Raw genomic sequence first — 20,186 nt, forward strand, 5'->3', positions numbered from 1 at the left:
AAGATTTCTGTGCACGAAAATCCAAAGCTGAACGGCGACGATGATTTGGGGAAATCGGAGGGGTATTCCCCAAACCCCTTATCACGGGCAACCAGAAGTCCTCCACAGGGGACACAAATCAAATCGCCTAGTGGAGAAGCCCCTAAGGGATGCTATTTGCTGTCGGAGAAAATTCAGTGGGCAACCGTAACACCTTCCCATCAGGGTCCGTCGATCTGTCAGCTGGCATGGCGTAGAGAACATGGGAGAAAGGGCGACGGGGAAAAGGGGTGCCAGAACGCCTCTTGAACCAGGCAACGGAAAATCCTCCAGTAGGGACACCTTTACGTCCTCCCGTGGGCCACCGGAGGAAGAGGAGGCTCCATTGGCGCCGTCGGAAACAACTCCGGTGGGATTGGATTTCAGGCTAACACATCCCACTCACAATCTACTTCTCGGCAGAACAACGCAAACCCAAATTCCAATTTGAGGGGGGGGAGGGGGGTGGGAAGCGTCGCGGAATGCGTTGGAGAGATTTGAATGAGATTGATTTTAGGATCAAAGAAGCTTTCACTAGTCGGAAACTCCCTCAAATTTTAGATCAAGATAAATTTTTTAGGGCGTTGATGTGGCTCAGAGGGGCTGAGGAGCAGCAACGCTGCTCGAAAATTGCGGACGAAGGGTCTCTGTTTCGTGAAGCAGCGAAACAGTGCCCAAATGCTGGAATTTCAGATTGGGGATATGCAGTTCGAGCTGAATTTTTTTGGAGGATGCCGGGACCCATTGGAAAATGTTTTTGGGGACCTCTGAATTTTTTTTAGGGTGGCTTGGTTGTTTTGTGGATGATTTAATTCCTGCTTGGGCACTGTTAGTGGATACGTTTCATTTCAGTGTCAACGCATAATCTTTTCCATTGCTGAAATTTTTTTGTGAGGAGCTATATTTTGCTATTGATGAGCACAGTCACTGTGCGTGGGGTCGTTACTCAATTGACAAGGCCGCAGCAGCTGCTCTAACTGTTGTAGTGCTACATTTTTTGGGTCTCGTCAAGCAAGACGGAGATGGGAAATTCCAATGTTTTAGATATGTTAATTTTGAGAATGTTGAAGTATGCAGTAGTGCTGTCTACAATGATAAGAATGCATGCTTGTTAAATGATTATGCTATTCGAGCTCACCCTACTGTTGTGTATGCGGAGAAAGACGAATCAGTGCTGCATGTTTTTGCTATTAGAAGTGCCTCAGTTGAGACTGCAGAAATGAGGTGCAGGTCAACCAACTCTTTTCGGAATTTCCGTGGATTTCAAGCAGCGACAAGTGTGCACTGTGAATCAGAGATGTCCTTCTTGGGAAAGGAGAGCAGTGCTGCACTTCAACATCCCATTGTTCTTATATTTCAACCTGCTGAGGTACAAGGAACAGGAGCTTGGAACAGGCTCCAAGAAGATGTGTTGGACAATGTAGAGGCTATGTTGGGAATTCACTTGGGGTTTCACTATCCCACAGGAGTAGTGGCTTTAAAAGCTGGAGACTTCTTGGCGGGCTGTGGACACTTCAAAATAAAGATTAGTGGAAAGGGAGACCATGCAGCTATTCCACAATCTTCAATTGACCCTATTTTGGCAGCATCATCTTCTGTAATCAGCTTACAAAACTTTGCCTCAAGGAGGCAGATCCTCTAGATTCACAGATGGTTTCAATGTCCCACATCAAGAGAGGCAGTGCTTACACTTTCATTCCTGATTCAGTAACAGTTGGCGGCACTTTCAGGGCTTTTCGTAAAAAGAGCTTCTATGCATTAAAACAAATAATTCAAGAGGTAATCACTGGGTAGGCAGCTGTGCACTGATGCAGGGCTGCGTTAGACTTCTTTGACAAAGAGCAGCCCATGATTCCTCCAACTAGGAATGATGAGAGGATTTACGAACATGTTCGCCGTGCCTCTATTAGTATTGTTGGTGTGCAGAATATTCCCATAGCTCAGCCTATTATGGGTGGTGAGGTTTTTGCCTTCTATATGGCCCACATACCAGGAACCTTTATTCTTTTGGGTACAAGGGAGGAGACGATTGGATCTCCTCATCCTCCACGTAGCCCTTACTATGCTATTGATGAAGATGCTCTGCCGGTTGGGGATGTTATTCATGCTGCCTTTGCACATTCATATTTTCTGCACGGAGCTGCTACAAGTCCGGAAGTAGGTGTATATGCATATGCTGCAGCGCAAGTCAAGACAGCCACGGAGGTTACTCATTATCTTGGAGGAAAAAATTATGTTTTTTGGGGTGGAAGGGAAGGATATTGTTAGAACCTCGAATGGCAAAGAGCCGTTGAGGTCTGTCGTCGGGAAGACATAGTCGGGAAGACGGAAAACGGGCGTAAAATTAAAATCAATGTTCCGTCGATTTACAGGATACAGAGGGGTTTTTAAAGAGTAAGGGGCAAAATAGTAAATTACAATTATTACATAAAAAATAAATTAATAAAATAATAAAATAAATAAATACATTCTAATACTCCCCCTCAAGGTGGCTGATAAATATCCTTGACAGCCATCTTGGACAACAAAGAAAAAATGTGAGTAAAGGGGAGAGGTTTAGTGAACATGTCAGCTAACTGGTATGGAGAACGAATGGGAAGTAACTTGAGGACGCCCGAACTAACACGTTCACGAACAAAATGGCAATCGATCTCAATGTGTTTGGTACGCTCATGAAATGTAGGGTTAGAAGCAATATGTATCGCAGCTTGATTGTCACAGTATAGTAACGCAGGAGAGTCGGCTTTGACGTGAAAATCTTGAAGCAGTTGCTGTAACCAAATAAGTTCACTGGCAATTGAAGAAAGTGCTCTATATTCAGCTTCGGCGGAGGAGCGAGAGACGGTGGTCTGCTTCTTGGCCTTCCAGGAGACCAAAGAATCACCAATGAAGATGCAAAAGCCGGTAGTAGAGCGGCGAGAATCAAGGCATGATCCCCAATCAGCATCAGAGTAGGCGCGTACCTGCAAAGAAGAAGTAGAAGAAAACAACAAACCTTGACCAGGACTGGTCTTGAGATAACGAAGTAGGTGATGAACGGCCTGGAGATGAGGAAGGCGGGGTTGGGCCACAAATTGAGTGAGCTTGTGAACGGCAAAGGTAATGTCGGGACGAGATAAAGTGAGGTAAAGCAGTTTCCCAACAAGCCGCCGATAGTGGGTGATATCAGGAAGTAGGTCACCGTTAGTGGCAGTTAAATTAAGCTTGGGATCCATGGGAACACGAGTAGGTTTACAAGCTAGGTAACCTGAGTCTTCAAGTAATTGTAAGGTGTAATGACGTTGAGAAAGCACAATACCAGTCTTGGAGTGAACAATTTCAAGACCAAGGAAGTGCTTAAGACAACCAAGATCCTTGAGCTTGAACTGAGTATGCAGAAAAGATTTTAGCTCATTAATAACACTAGAGGAAGGACCAGTTAGGATGATATCATCCACATAAACCAATAGTGCAACAAAGGAGGAACCATGACCTTTGGTGAAGAGAGAGTAATCAGATTTCGATTGGAGAAAGCCAAAAGTGATTAAAACATGAGAAAATTTGGAATACCATTGCCGCGAAGCCTGTTTGAGGCCATAAAGGGACTTGTGAAGCTTGCAAACGAGTTTGGTGGAAGAGGGAGAGGACTCCCCCTGTCGAAGGTAGCCAAGAGGAAGATCCATATAGATTTCTTCAAAAAGATCACCATGTAAAAAGGCGTTGTTGACATCAAGCTGAGCGAGATGCCAACCGTGAGAAGCAGCAAGGGCAAGAAGAACCTTCACAGTGACTAATTTGGCTACGGGAGAGAAAGTGTCGACAAAGTCCAAACCCTCTTGTTGGGTATAGCCTTTAGCTACCAAACGAGCCTTATATCGCTCAATAGAGCCATCAAAATTAAGTTTGATTTTATAAACCCATTTGCAGCCAATGGTATGTTGATCAGGAGGTAGAGGAGTGACGGTCCAGGTATTGTTGGCTTCCAGGGCGGCCAACTCATCACGCATAGCCAACCTCCAGTCAGGACATTTCACGGCTTGGTGATAGTACTGAGGTTCAACTTGAGAAGATAGGCTGAGTACAAAATTTCTGTGCGAATCAGAAAGGGCATGGTAAGAAATGGAATTAGAGAGTGGATAAGACGTACGGGAGGAAGCAGAGGATGAAGAGCCTGTAATTAAATTGCAGTGATAATCCTGTAGGTAATGAGGTGGATGAGTCGCCCTAGTAGATGTTCGAAGAGAAGCAACAGCGGAGGAGGAAGGAACAAGTGTAGGAAGAGGAGGAGGCGAGGGATCATCAACTGGAACACCAGGAATAACTGGAGAATCATGAAGGGGGGAAGAATCAAGGTCAGGAAAAGGCGGAGCGTGGAGGGAGGAATGAGGCAGAACAAAATCAGGGAAGGGGTCAGTAAGTTGAGTTGAACTGGTAATAGTATGAAAAGGGAAAACGTCTTCATGGAACACGGCATCTCTTGAAAGAAAAACTTGGTGAGTCTCAACATCATAGAATTTATACCCTTTTACACCAGCTGGATAACCGAGAAAAACACAAACCCGAGCACGTGGGTGGAACTTGGGACGATGAGCAGCTAAGGTGGAAACAAAGGCTAAACAGCCAAAAACACGAAAGAGGGAATAATCAGGAGAGCGGTTGTAGAGCAAACGAAAGGGTGTGTTATGTTGCAAGAGGGGAGAAGGGGTTCTATTAATTAAGAAAGCCGCAGTAAGAATACACTCGGTCCAAAAAGAGACAGAAATGCGAGATTGAAAAAACAAAGACCGAGCCACATTCAAAAGGTGTTGATGTTTTCTTTCAGCAACCGAGTTTTGTTGAGGCCGTTCAACACATGAAAACTGGTGCAAAACGCCGTGAGCGTGAAAAAAATCAACAAAGGATAACTCAGGGGCATTATCAGATCAAAAAATTTTGATTTTGGCATTAAACTGCGTAGAAACCATGTTAAAAAAACGCGGTATCACAGAAATAGCATCAGATTTAGTCTTCAGTAGATAAATCCAAGTAAATCGAGTACAATCATCAACAAGAGTTAAGAAAAAACGATGGCCAGTATAAGAGACAGTTTGATATGGTCCCCAAATGTCACAGTGCACAAGATCAAAAGGAAATTTTGATAAATGATTATGAGATTCAAAAGATAGTCTACGTTGTTTAGCAAGAGGACAAATATAACAAGGATTTGCTTTGTGTAATCTAGTTACATCACAGTGCAACTGATCCTTCAAAAAATCAAGTCGCTTGAAAGAAATGTGTCCTAGCCTATTATGCCAAACATGGGCAGAAACATTGCTAACAAAAACATGAGAAGCAGAGGGCAAATGTTGAGCACGGAGGACATAGAGATCTTGAACTTTGTCACCCCTGCCAATCGTCCGCTGGGTGGAAAGATCCTGTATGACAAAACAATCAGGAAAGAAATTACTGTAAGGCCTGAAGCAGTAACTAAAGCACTAACAGAGATTAAGTTGAATTTGAATTGAGGGACAAATAGTACGTCTTTAAGTATAAGGTGAGAATGTAATTGAATATCACCAGCAAAACGGACCAAAAAATGAGAATTATCTGGCAAAGTAACGGTAGTATGAGGAATAGCATGCAAGGAGGTAAAAACATGAGCTTGTGAGCAAATATGTCGAGTAGCTCCGGAGTCGACAATCCAGAATGGGGTGGAAGAACTTAAAGAACATAAGGATACAGAAAAACAAGTACCTGCCAAGCAATCAGATGTAGAAGAGGCTGGAGTAGTGGTGACCGTTGCTGAGCTACTCAGTTGTGTAGAAAGCATGGATATGAGCTGCTGACATTGAGTGGGGTCCAGATTCTGAATAAAACCCCCAACAGAAGAAGAACCAGGGCGAGCATCAGCAAGGGAAACTTGATGAACAGCAGCAGGAGAATTTTGCTTGGTGTTGAATGTAGAGCCAGACGGATAGCCATGGAGCTTGAAGCAACGAGAGATGGTATGGCCAGTAGTCTTGCAGTGGTACAGTAATACTTGTCCTTGTTTTGATTCCGAGGAGCACTGGAATTCTGAGTCCGGGAAGTATGATAAGGCGGAGGACGTGGAGCATTGTAACCTCTGTCGTTGTTGTTCCCAAATTTACTAACCTCTGTCTTATCAGATTTAACTGCAAACGCCATTGTGTTAGTGGAAGCATTCGAACCCGAGGCATGAGTAGTTCGTCGTTGTTGTTCCTCTTGGACAACCAGAGAAAAAACATGGTTAAGAGGGGGCATCGGATCCATGAGGAGCAACTGACCACGAACATGGGAGAAAGAGTCGTCAAGGCCCATTAAGAAGGACATGATATACTCCATATGGTGGTGATCATTAAGATTTGTAACGCCACCGCAGGAGCATTTCCCACAAGAACAATGAGGGCGGTAGTTGCGCAGTTCTTCCCAAATGGTTTTCAATTTGGTAAAATAAGTACTAACTGAATCCTTGTCTTGACGCAAGTTCATCAATTCCCGTTTGAGTTGAAAAATACGAGGGCCGTTCCGCTGTTGAAAACGATCCCTAAGATCGAGCCAAATTTCTCGGGCAGATGCAGCAAAGATAACACTCGCAGAGAGTTCCTTGGAGACGGAATTTAGGATCCAAGAGATGACCATATTGTTGTTCCGGGTCCAGGAGTTGAGCAGAATAGGATCAGCACTGGGAGGTTCAAGGATGGAGCCATCGACAAATCCGACTTTGTTCTTTACGGATAGGGCGATCAACATTGCACGGCTCCAACTGGTGTAATTTTCACCGGTAAGAAGTTGAGAGACAAGGACTTGCCCGGGGCTGTCCGAGTGGTGAATATAGTACGGATTCGATGATTCGTCAAAAACTGAACGAGCCGAACTGGTACGTAAACCGGAATCTGAAGATGAATAAGTCTCCATAGAGCACTAATGCAACTGACCACCAATGTAACTTCAAATTTTTTTTTTTTTTTTTTTTTCACCAGATCTCCTACCAAAGCTTTTCAAAAGAATTCAAATCCACAGCTAGCTCGAAAAAAAAATCGAGCAGAAATAATCCACAGAAAACCCAAAGTGGCCACTGCCCTCAAGATTTCCAAGACCAACAGAGTCCTCTCGGCCAACCAAAGAAGCCAGAGAGATCCAAACCAACTCGGCCAACCAGAGAAGGCCAGAAAAATAACCAGCGCAGCCTCTCGGTGACGCTCTCGGCGTCGGTGACCCTCTCGGCGCCGGAAACTATACCTCGTCACGGAACCAAAGGCTACGCCCAAAATCGGCGCCCAAAAACCAGAAAACGAACGCAGGAGAGGAAATCCAACCTCTCGGCGACGGAATCCAGAGGAAAAGTAAATGGGAACGGAAGCTAACCTCTTTGCCGGGAATAACCACCGGAATCAAAATGCCGGAAATACCAGAAGAGTCTCCCAACAGCTTCAACCGCAGAGTCCAGTCCGAACTGAGGGCGGAAACCCCTTTGTCGAAAATAATGGCAAAACCACCGGAAAACGGTAGCCGAAAAAAGAAATGAAGCGCCGTCGTCCGAATGAGAATCAGAAATTGCGGATCGTCCGCTCTGATACCATGTTAGAACCTCGAATGGCAAAGAGCCGTTGAGGTTTGTCGTCGGGAAGACACAGTCGGGAAGACGGAAAACAGGCGTAAAATTAAAATCAATGTTCCGTCGATTTACAGGATACAGAGGGGTTTTTAAAGAGTAAGGGGCAAAATAGTAAATTACAATTATTACATAAAAAATAAATTAATAAAATAATAAAATAAATAAATACATTCTAATAGATATCAATCTCTCTTACACACAAATATGAAAAGGGAGTTGGATCATATGGCAACTTTTCTTAAAGCTGCGGCTGATTGGAAGCAAAAAATCGGATTTACCGGTACTCTTTTGATTGAAACTAAACCACAAGAACCCACTACGCACCAGTATGAGTGCGATGCTGCTACTCTAGCAACCTTTCTCCTACAATATGGTCTTTCAGGGGAATTCAAACCCAACAGTGAGTGTAACCATGCTACCCTATCCAAACACAGTTGTTTCCATGAGCTTGAAACTGCAAGGATCAGTGGGTTGCTTGGCAACATTGATGCAAACACGGACGACCCCCATAATTGTTGGGACAATGTTCAAGTCCTCGTGGACATTGGAGAGGCCACTCTGATTATGCTGTGTGTGGTTAGAAATGGAGGGCTGGCACTTGGGGGGATTCAACTTTGATGCAAAACTTCGGAGAGAGTACAGATCCAGAAGATTTATTCATTGCTCATATATCTGGGATGGATGCCCTGTCAGAGAAGCTAATTTTTTTTGTTTTCGCTTGACCTAACTGGTTATGGAGGAAAAAATATTATTTCTCTTGGTGGATGCTCTAGTTTTGTACTCCAGAGGGCGGACACATGCGAATGGATGGCGACATCGACACGGGCAAGCAGACCTACTTTCCGAGCTTGAGGACAACCTCGTTCTTCCCCGGGGGGGGGGGGGGGGGGGGGGGGGGGGGGGGTGTGGGGAGGGGAGGGGTAATGTTATGCACGCAATAACATTATTATTTTAGTTGTTTTCTTTAATTTAATTTATTTCAATTTTAGGCCACATGGGTGTTTTTGTAATATTTTATTTATAGGGGTATTTTTGGAATATTTTATTATAAGGATATTTTTGTAATATTTTATCCTAAACCCTAACAGGGTGAACCCTATTTAAGGGGTATGATTAATGAGAAAGAAAAAAATTGAGAATTAGGTTAAATCTAGCGTAAAGAGGCTTGAGATCACCTTCTTGATCTCGAGGTTAGGGTTTTCCTCAAAAACCCACGTATTCTCTCATCCTCCATTGATTTTCGTCTTCCCCATGTCTTCCTACTATCCCTACAGTAATGGATGGCAGACCTGTAATGTTATGCACGCAATAACATTATTATTTTAGTTGTTTTCTTTAATTTACTTTAGTTATTTCAAATTTAGGCCACAGGGGTGTTTTTGTAATATTTTATTTATAAGGGTATTTTTGGAATATTTTATTTATAAAGGTATTTTTGTAATATTTTATCTTAAACCCTAACAGGGTGAACCCTATTTAAGGGGTATGATTAATGAGAAAGAAAAAAAATTGAGAATTAGGTTAAATCTAGCGTAAAGAGGCTTGAGATCACCTTCTTGATCTCGAGGTTAGGGTTTTCCTCAAAAACCCACGTATTCTCTCATCCTCCATTGATCTTCGTCTTCCCCATGTCTTCTTACTATCCCTACAGTAATGGATGGCAGACCCGTAACCCGTGGCAGATCCAAGATCCTCCCAATGAATCCTTATGTCAAATTCGGGACCGTAACACATAGGCTCCCAACAATTTGGCAGAGACGCCAAAAGAATAAAGGCACGAACCTCATCATCAAATTTAATCTAAACCGAGGTCAATTGATTAAAAATCATTCTAAATTCATTCAAATGTGATGCCACTGATGTATTTTCTGTCATCTTTAAATTGAAGTATTTTTTCATGATATGTACCTTATTATTTGTGGAAGGCTTCTCATACATGTTAAACAAAATCTTCATCATCCCCACTGTGGTTTTCTCTGATGCTACGTTGTGAGAAATGTTCTTCAATAGTGTTAACTGGATTACTCCTAATGCTTGTTAATCGAGGAGATTCCACTCATAATCTTTCATATCTTTTGGTTTCATATTCAGAAGTGGTGTGTGCCTTTTTTTACTGTACAGATAATCTTCGATCTGCATCCTCTTGAATGCAAAATCTATACAATCGAACTTGTTGATTCCAAGTGTCAATCCTTCTCCGCCGGCCATTGCTCTCAATCATGAACCAAAGCTTTGGTACCAGTTGTTAGGAATTAGATGCCCTAATTCCAAACTAACGAGAGCAATAATAATAAATGTGGAAGAAAGGAAAAGCAAGCACGGAAAAATACAACAAGATTTATAAATGTTTGCCTCAAGGTGAGACTATGTCCTGTCTTCTACCACTACAGTAATCCACTATGAACATGAATTAGTTTACAAGAGAAATCACACACTTATAAGTGTTTCTCTCTAACCTCTCGGACTGCAACTTGAGATGCTCGTCGAATTAAGATCATAAAAACCATAATAGCGGCGCCCCCTAATTTAAAGAGAAAGCTAGGGCAACCGCATTACAAGAGTGAAATTCCTAAACTACCCTTAATGAAACAATAGTTAATAGGGCATGTGAGTAGAACATTAACTCAGCAACCAATTCAGCGTAAGACATTAATTAAGCTCCACAACTTAATAAATCCGATTTTAGAGAATCTCACTTAGTGGTAGTGAAAAGAATTTTCCATTTTCTACTTGGGACACCCAACTTAGGTCTTTGGTACTCAAACTCTTCAGCCATTGATCTAATCAGCTATTCAAATGCTGATTTTGTCGGTTGGAAAATTGACTTAAAGAGTACTAGTCACAGTTGCCAATTACTTGGAAATATGCTTGTTTCTTGGTTTTCCAAGAAACAACATTTGGTAGCACTATCCCCTATCAAAGCTGAATACATAGAATGTGGAAGTTGTTGTGTTTAACTTCTTTGGATGAAACAATAACTAGATGACTATGGCTTATAGCAAAAGAAATTTTTAGTCAATTGTGACAAAATGTGCTCCATGAGTCTAAGTAAGAATGGTTCTAGATCAAAATATATAGAAATTAGACATCTATTTATTAGAGAGCTGGTTCAAACCAAGGTTATTAAGATTGAATTTATTCCCAAAAAAAAATAATTTAATCAGCATATATCTTTTCAAAGCCATTAGAATTTGACCATTTCTCTAAGTTTCAAGGAGAACTAGGCATGATCAACCTGTTATGATCCTGGGTTAAGTACTTGGCTTTCTGCTACCAAATAGATCGTTCTTTTGGTATGTATTGGCTAGGTGCATAACAATTGGTTTCAGAGCGAGCACCACGTTGGGAGTTCGAATCCTGGTGTGGGCAATCTCATTGTCCATATGCCATTACCACGTAACAGTGGGCCAACTTAATGAACACATCCTATCCTTATAGTGCCAATAGAGTGAAGTAGAAATAAAAAGATTACATTTCAGTCATTGTACATAGGTCATTGATCGATTAATGCCTATTGGTTGATCGATCAATGCCTATTGGTTGATCGATCAACTTAAGTGATTAATCGATCAATCAAAAAAATGATCAATAATTCACGGCATGAACAGAGAAGATGAAGAGTCAAAATCAAAATTTTAACCAATTTCTTCATCTCAAATCATTCCAAAACAGTTTCCAACAAATTTCTAGAGCTCTAGTGACTCCAAACCTTTGTTCTACTTTCATTTTTGAGAGATTTCTCTTCAAATCTGGGGATAAACCCCTCATTTTCACCTTTTTCTCTCAAAACCGAACTGAGCAACAATGGTTAGGATCAAGTTCATCACAAAGAAGAAAACTCAAAGAAAGGAGGGTGACACTTATGATGAAATGCCAAACAGGAGGGAAAATGTTACTGTCCCGGGTCATGGTTCTTGTAACACGGCGTTGGAAAGGAAAATCCAAAGCTTAGTGAACAAGTTCAACATTCCTATGGTTTCATTGCGCTGGAAGAGTTAATCCCGAACACAGTGAACGAGTTCAGCACTGCAGTGGCTAGCCTTGGTTTTGGTAAATGGAAAAGAGAAAGGAGAAAATGGAAGAAATCAGAGCTTGTTGAGGAGAACTCCAAACCCTAAATCTCGTTGAGGAGAACTCCAAACCCTAGAGCTCATTGAGGAGAAGTCCAAACACTTTTTAGGCTAAAATCAGACTTGTCCCATCATATTCCACTTTCCCCCCTACATAAGGTTGGCGCCAACACAAGTTCAAGCTAGAAAATTATAGTAATGCCCCTGCATCATATTTTCTCTTCAACTGAAATAAAAATGTAGTAAAAGTAAATTAAAAGAAAGGCAACTAACTTAATACTAGATGACTCAGCCATGACAACTCTGAATGACTTGGCCTACTATTGAATTCATAACATCACTCCCCCCCTAGAGAAAGAGCTTGTCCTCAAGCTCGAAGGCAGGGTAGGCCTGGCGGAATCTTTCCACAACTTCTCATGTTGCAAACGCTTCATCTGTGTCGGCCCACTGGATGAGAACCTCCCACCTGTTATGAAGTTGTCGGGCTTGCAAGGTTGTGGCTGGAGAGAGAATAACATGCCCCTCTTTCACTGAAGGTATGAACAGAGGTGGAGGTGCTGTTGTACCCTTGAAGGGTGTGAGGAATGACACGTGAAAGACATTGTGTAGTTGAGAGTCTAGTGGAAGCTAAAGTTGGTAAGCCACCTGGCCAATGCGTTGGAGAACTGAGAAGGGCCCAAAAAATTTAGGTGATAGCTTGTGGCGGGGGCAGCAATAGACTTTTGAAGGTAGGGTTGGAGGCGGAGCCACACATAATCACTTGGGTTGTGAGTAACATCTTTGTGCCCCCTATCATAGTATTCTTTCATTCGAGCCTGAGCTTTCTTAAGATGTTGGGTAGCATCTTGGAGTACCTGATCACGGTCCAGCTGTGCCTGGTCAAGAGCTTCAACTCTGGTGGAGCCAGCCATATATGAAAGCAACCTTGGAGGATCCTTGCCATAGAGGACCTTGAAAGGGGTAGCTTGCAAAGTTGTATGGAAAGACGTATTGTAGAAATATTCTGCCCATGGAGGCCATTCTATCCACGGTTGGGGCAGTCGCCCACAAAGCACTGTAAGTACATTTCCACCATGAGGTTAACAACCTCAGTTTGCCCATCAGATTGCAGATGATAGGAAGATGAAAAGTTGAGTTTGGTACCGCATAATTGGAAAATCTCTCTCCAAAAAAAGGTTGGTAAAGATTGCATCACGATCACTCACTATGGACTCCAAAATGATGTGCAAATGAACAATATTTTATAAAAATACTTGAGCTACTCCGAAAGTTGTATATGGATAAGCCAATGGAATAAAGTGAGAATACTTTGAAAATCTATCAACCACCACCAGTAGGACGGATTTTCCCGTAGTTTTGGGAAGGCCATCAATGAAGTCCATGGAAAGATCAACTCAAACTTGTGTGGGAAGGGCGAGTGATTGAAGTACGCCAGCTGGTGATAAATGTTTGGCCTTGTTGTGTTGACATACATGACATGAGTCTACATAATCAGCAATTGCGGACTTCATACCCTGCCAGGAAAAATTGGTCCTGATCCAATGCAATGTCTTTTGAATGTCCTCATGAGTGCTATCATGATCGGTGGATAAAATTATTGCAATAAAAGGAGAGGAGGCCTGTAAATAGATGCAAATGTCATACAAGATAATGTTGTCTAGGATATCCCACTTGGAGTCCATTGTCCCTGCCGTAATCTTCTGAGATAGTTCTTGGAGTGCTGAAGTAGTCTGATGGTGTTCTTTAATGGAGTCTAACAGGATAGACTTCGGCTACCTAATTGCATATAATTGGTGTTGTTCATCCATACGTCAGGATAAGGCATCAACCACCTTGTTCAATTTGCACGGCTTATGTTCCACTGTGAAGTCAAATCCCATTAATTTATTGATCCAATGCTGATGTGGAGACATAGAGATGCATTGTTGTAGTAGAAATTTGAGGCTGTAATGATCAGTGCGGATGAGGAAAGTGCATCCCCACAAGTAGGACCACCAATGTTGAACAGCCTTGGCCAACCCAATTAGCTCTCTTTCATAAGTTGGTAACTTCTGGTGATGTGCCACTAATTTTCGGCTAAAATATGCAATGGGATGCTGAGTTTACTGTAGAACTACCCCAATACCTCACCCGGATCGATCACACTCTACCAAGAATAAGGCTTCAAAGTCAAGCAATTGTAGGAATGGAGTGGAAGCTAAAGCCTGCTTGAGCGCATTGAAGGAGTCCATTGTTGCATCGCTCCAATTGAAGGCATTGCATTTGGGAAGACTGGTCAAGGGAATAACAAGTGTTGGAAGATAAGATCAAGCCCAAACGACCAAGGAAGGCCCACATATGTAAGATTATTATAAGATGGGCCACATGACCAAGGAAGGAGGCTCTCTAAAATAAGTCTATTCAAACCAATCTACTAGAAGACTAATATGAGTTGAACTAGAAGTCTTTCTTTATTCACGTGAATATAAGGGAGGAGGCTAGTTTGTGGCCTTATCCTTATGGGTCCCTCACGATGTTCCAGGTCATCTTTATAAGGTTGCCAGCTCGTGAAATATTTGTAGGTCCCACTTGATCTTGAAGTCTTCTAACTCATTTTAGCTTGTGCTTCTTAATCCCTTAACTCGTGTTGCTTGGGTGAGAACTCTTCTTGGTGTCCCACATCCTCATGGTGAGTCCCACCAGCTTGACCACCATGGTGGGTCCCACATTGTAACATCTAGTAGGTGGATATGACGTGCCGCTTCAGCTTGACTGCCCTTTTGCACTACTTGGCTTCCAACTGACACAAAACTCATTGTTAAGGTAGAGAAATCCCACAAAATTGGACCCAAGGCTTGCAACCATTTGATTCCAAGCACCATATCAAATCAGGCTAAAGGTATGACAAAAACATTAGTGGTAAAATGAGTGTTACCCATAGAAAACCTTATCACCTTGCTGATCCCGTAGCTAGGAGCTTTCACACCATTGGCAACTAAAACCGTCACAATTGGCTGAGGCTAGATCCCGAGTTGAAGATGTTTAGCAGCTGTGAAGCTTAAGAAATTGTGGTACTTCCTGAGTCCACTAACCTTAAAAGTTCCTGGTCTAGAACCCTTGCCCACACTTGCATAGTTTTGGCTGACTTCTGCCCAGTAATTGAATTTAAAGAAATTTCTGGCTCAGCCTCCTCTTGAGGACCCTCATTCGGTTCTTCTTCTCCCAATGCATTTAACACCAACCAAAATAACCTTTTTACATTGGTGGCCTGCCCTGTAAGGTTCATCACAATTATAACTAAGGTTTTTTGCCATGCGGTCAGCCATTTCCAAACCAGTTAATTTTCTTATATATTGAGGTGGTAAGTTGCTGGTCCTAGTATCCACTGCTACAGTATTCATCGGAGTATTTTTGGGTGGCTGCACTATTGGCAATGTCACCTGAGGCGAATAGTTCCTCCCCCCTTGCCAACCCGATGAATTGTTCTTCCCCCCTTGTCAACCAGTCCTTCGAGCTAAATTCATTGCTCAAGCCAAATCAGTAGGTGAGTGGAGTTCCACCTCTAACTTCAAAGACTCATTGAGGCCTGTTGTAAATAAATTTACCTACTGGTCGACTCTAACCATTCGGCTTGCCCGAGCAAATTTTTCTTGGAACTGTTTCTGATAAAGTTCCATGGATGCTATTTGTCTCAACAGGAACAAATCTCCCAATGGGTTGTTGGGTGATGGAGGCCAGAATCTTATCATACATAACTCTTTAAATTCCTCCCATTTCTGCACCAATCTCTCCAGTTCTACTTGATAAAACCATAGCTGCGCTTCATCGAGCATATGGAAAGCGGCCAGTCCCACCTTGTCAAACTCAGCTGTCCCTTGATTTGAAAAAACAATTCTCACATCTATGAAACCAAATTAAGGGGTCGTCTGACCTAGTAAAAGTGGGAAAATCGAACTTTGTGTACCTGGGTACTGTGCCACCACCCTGTTGTGCATGGACACTAGTGCACCCAGCAAACTGCTTCCCCTTTCTACTTTGCGAGTTGTCCTCCCCCCTTTGGTCTGGGGTTGTGTTTATTACTTGGAATTTGTTCTAGACTCACCTGCTATTCGGCCTGTGTGTTCTACACCTCTCTGATTATGGCTCTCCACTCTTCATTGCTAGAAGTATCCTCCATGTTACCCTGCTTTGATACCAAGTTGTTACAGTCCCAGATCATGGATCTTGTAACACATTGTTGGGAAGGAGAATCCAAAGCTTACTGAACGAGTTCAGCAGTGCTATGGTTTCCTTGCCCTGGAAGGGTTAATCTAGAACTCAGTGAACGAATTCAGCACTGCAGTAGCTGTCCTTGGTTTCGGTAAATGGAAAAGAGAAGGAGAAAATGGAAGAAATCAAAGCCCGTTGAGGAGAACTCCAAACCCTAGAGCTCGTTGAGGAGTACTCCAAACCCTGTTTAGGCAAATATCAGACTTGTCCCTTCATATTCCACTTTCCCCCCTACATAAGGTTGGTGCCAACACAAGTTCAAGCAAGAAAATTATAGTAATGCCCCTGCGGCATATTTTCTCTTCACTAAAATAAAAATGCAGTTAAAAGTAAATTAAAAGAAAGGCAATTAACTTAATACTAGATGAATCAGCCACGACACCTTTGAATGACTTGGCCTGTTATTGAGTTCATAACAGAATACTTTTATATGAAACATCAACGAGAGAGGTATTTCACCTCCTTTACTCCCAAAAGTGTCTTTGCGCCAACAAAGGTTGATATTCCCTTTTGTGAGAGGGAAATTGATGGATTTATATGTTAGGATCTTCTCGAGCCATGGATTGAGTCACCCTTCTTTTCTCTCTCCCCTCCATATTGAATCTTGATGCTGGAAGAGTTTCTGGAACGTGGAATGATAAAATTCGGAATGGAATGATTGAGCTTTGAAGGAAGCTTGACCTGGACCTCAGAGGAAGAATCTGACCTAGACCTCTGAGGGAGAATCCGACCTGTTTAATTCTAATTTCCTCAATGCTTACTTTCATTCACCTTGACATCCCCATAAATAGGGTTGAGGACGGAAATACAAGTTATACCCATGGGTCAACTGGTTCATGCCATATTACATCTAAACCAAACCAAACCAAATGGAACTACATTAAAAGGAAATTGACATAATTTAATTCCTACGCCTGTTGATAACTCATGATGCTATGAAGTCCATAACATCACCCCCCTCCTGGAGAAAGAGCTTGTCCTCAAGCTCAAAATAGGGGTATAGGGCTCTGAAAGCTACAAAGGCACCCATGTAGTGTCACTAGGGTTAGCATCAGCCCACTGTACTAGTATCTCCCAATCGCCCTAAATGCGACGAGCCTGCAACACCTGTGCTAGAGTTGAAAGGACACATCCCTCATGTAGTGGGGGCAGAGGGGTGTACAGCAAGGGAGAGTTGCCCTGGAAGGCCTTCAGTTGGGAGATATGAAACACATTGTGAATCCTTGCCTCTGGCAGAAGCTACAAGCGGTAGGCGACTGTGCCAGTGCGGTCCATCACTTGAAAGGGACCATAATACTTCAGAGAGAGCTTGTGGTGTTTGGAAGCTGTCAGTGAAAGCTGCCTATAATTTTGGAGACACAACCATACATAATCTCCTGCATAAAAGAATACTTCTCGGTGCTTCTTATCAAAATATAATTTCATAGTATTCTGGGCCTCCTGGAGATGAGTGCACACCTCACTGAGCATGGTGTCTCTTTCTGCTAACGCTTGGTCCAAAGTGGCAACCTTGGAATCACCTGGTTCGTACGATAAAAGGCGAGGCGGATCTCTGCCATATACTACCTTGAATGGAGTAGTTCCGAGAGTGCTATGGTAGGAGGTGTTGTAACAGAATTCAGCCAAGGCGAGCCATTTAACCCACCATTTAGGTGAGTCCCCCACGAAACAACGAAGATACATCTCAATCATCCAATTGACAACCTCGGTCTAACCATCAGTCTGCGGATGGCAGGCAGAAGAGAATGCTAACGTTGTGCCTTGCAGCTTGAATAGTTCTTTCTAGAATGTACTGGTAAAGATGGCATCTCTATCACTGGTAATTGAGGTAGGCATCCCATGTAACCGGACAATATTTTCCATGAAGAGCTGAGCTACATGAGCTGCAGTGTAAGGATACACCAGAGGGAGGAAATGACCATACTTTGAGAAACGATCTACCACTACAAATATAACAGATTTCCTGGACGAAGAGGGAAGGCCATCTATGAAGTCCATGGAAATATCTGACCAAACTTGTGACGGTAGCCGAAGTGGTTGGAACAACCCGGCTTAACTTAATGATTCAGCTTTATTCTGTTGACAAATCTGACAAACAGCCACATAATCTGCTATACTGCGCTTCATACCCTTCCAATAAAAGTCCCGACTGATCCGAAAAATGTTTTTTGTCGGCCCTCATGTGTACTGTCATGGAAAGAGACTAGAATGTTTTGAATAAGTGGTGACATGTGATGTAGAAAAATCCAGTTTTTGAATAGGACAAGATGATCCTGAACCATCCAATGTTTTTCTGATCTCCCCTGCTGAATCTCATGTTGTAATGCAATAAGTTCCAGATACTGTTGTGTCTCCACCTGAATGGAATCCAACAAGAGAGCTCTGGGTTGACTGATTGCATATAATTGCAGATACTTGAGGTTGTAATGATCGATGCAAATCAGAAATGGGTGCCCCCAGAGATAAGGCCGCCAATGCTATATTGCCTTAGCTAAATCGATCAATTTGCTCCAAAAGCTGCTAACTTGTGGTGGTGCTGGCGAAGCTGGCGGCTGAAATAAGCGATCGGGTGTCCTTGTTGGTGTAACACTGCACCGATACCACCGCCCGAAGCATCACATTCCATCGCAAATAACTCATCAAAGTCCGGTAGCTGCAAAACTGGCACTGATGATAATGCCTCTTTCAACTGTTGGAAGGAATGTGCCGCTATCTCAGACCAGGTGAAGGCATTTTTCTTGAGTAGGTTGTTGAGCGGTGCTACACACTGGCCATTGTTGTGGATAAAGTTCCCGTAATACCCAATGAGGCCCAAAAATCCCCTTAATCTGTATTGGAGGTGGGAGGAGGCCAATCTGTGATGGCCTGAATCTTACTCCGATCAAACTTCACCCCAACTACTGAAATAATGTGGCCCAAGTATGCCACTTCGGATGTGCCCATAGAACATTTGGACTGATTTAAAACCAAATGATGGGAGCAGAGAAAAGTAAATACCTGGTGAAGGTGCTGAAGATGCTCGTCCCAATTGTTGCTATACACCAAAATATCATAAAAAAATACCAAAACATATTTCCTCAAGAGAGAGGAAAATACCTCATTCATGAGCACAAGGAATGTGGAAGGTGCATCGAAGAGACCAAATGGCATCACGAGGAACTCGAAATGACCATGGTGCATATGTAACATTGTCTTCTCCACATCTGAAGGATGAACGCGGATCTGATGATAGCCTGACTTCAAGTCTAGCTTGGTAAATATAGTGGCACCATGTAACTCATCTAGCAACTTGTCCACCACTGGTATGGGAAAATTTTCTTTAATGGTATGCGCGTTGAGTTGCCTGTAATCCACACAAAACCTCCATGACATATCATGCTTCCGGACCAATAATACTGGGGTGGAGAAAGGAGACCTGCTTGGCTGAATAATTCCCTGGGTGAGCATCTTTTGGCACTGCCTCTCAATTTTATCCTTCTGTAGGTGGGGGTAACGGTAAGGCCACACCACCACAGGTTTAGTTCCCATCTTCAATCGGATGTGGTGATCACAGTGCCGAATAGATGGAAGAGCAGTAGGTTCATGAAATATATCCTCAAAGTCTATAAGTAATTGGGATAACTTACAATTGTCGGTACCCTAAACCTAAACGAACTGAAGTGCGGAGGGCACTGATGCCTGGGTGCCATGCAATGTGATTTGATGCTGGTCTTCTGTGAAGGTCATGGTCAGAGCTTGAAAATCCCATAAAATAGGTAGCAACAGTTGGAGCCATTTAACTCCAAGTACCAAATCAAATCCTGCCAGTGGAATCACCAAGAAATCTGCAATAAAGGAGTGCCCCATTGGCCACTGAGACGAAGAGGCCTATCTGTTGCTGTATAATTAACCCAAGTTGTTCTGCCACTGGCTGACTGATGAAGTTATGCTTGCTGCCAGAGTCAACTAAAGCTAGTAATTGTAGATGATGTAACTGGGCTCGAACTTGCATGGTATTAGAACTGCGTAGGCCAGTCATGACATGAAGTGAAATCTTTGGACCCTCTTGGTCTATCTCCACGATCTCTTCCTATGGTAGTATGTCCTCACAATCCTCCCACAGGCACACACTGAATAATCTTTTGCATATGTGACCCTGGACATACTGGTCATCACAGTTAAAAAAAAGGCCCTTGGCCTTTCTCTGTTCTATCTCCTGTCTATTCAAATTTTTGAAGTAAGGGGCTGGTGGCATAGAGTTAGAACTTTCTGGATGC

The 20,186-nt window shown here is 42.8% G+C and overlaps 2 pseudogenes; both read left to right on the plus strand.

Annotated features, from left to right (window-relative positions):
• The first annotated feature begins 605 nt into the window (after positions 1-605).
• LOC137937305 (IAA-amino acid hydrolase ILR1-like 4) lies at positions 606-2,286 on the plus strand (annotated as a pseudogene).
• Positions 2,287-7,816: 5,530 nt separating this feature from the next.
• On the plus strand, positions 7,817-8,334 carry LOC137937306 (xylose isomerase-like; annotated as a pseudogene).
• Positions 8,335-20,186: the final 11,852 nt, after the last annotated feature.

Source organism: Aristolochia californica, unplaced genomic scaffold (assembly GCF_029961685.1).
Source record: "Aristolochia californica isolate CCGP_79_NKW_82.1479 unplaced genomic scaffold, dmAriCali1.0.hap1 SCAF_7, whole genome shotgun sequence".
Classification (NCBI taxonomy): Eukaryota; Viridiplantae; Streptophyta; class Magnoliopsida; order Piperales; family Aristolochiaceae; genus Aristolochia; species Aristolochia californica.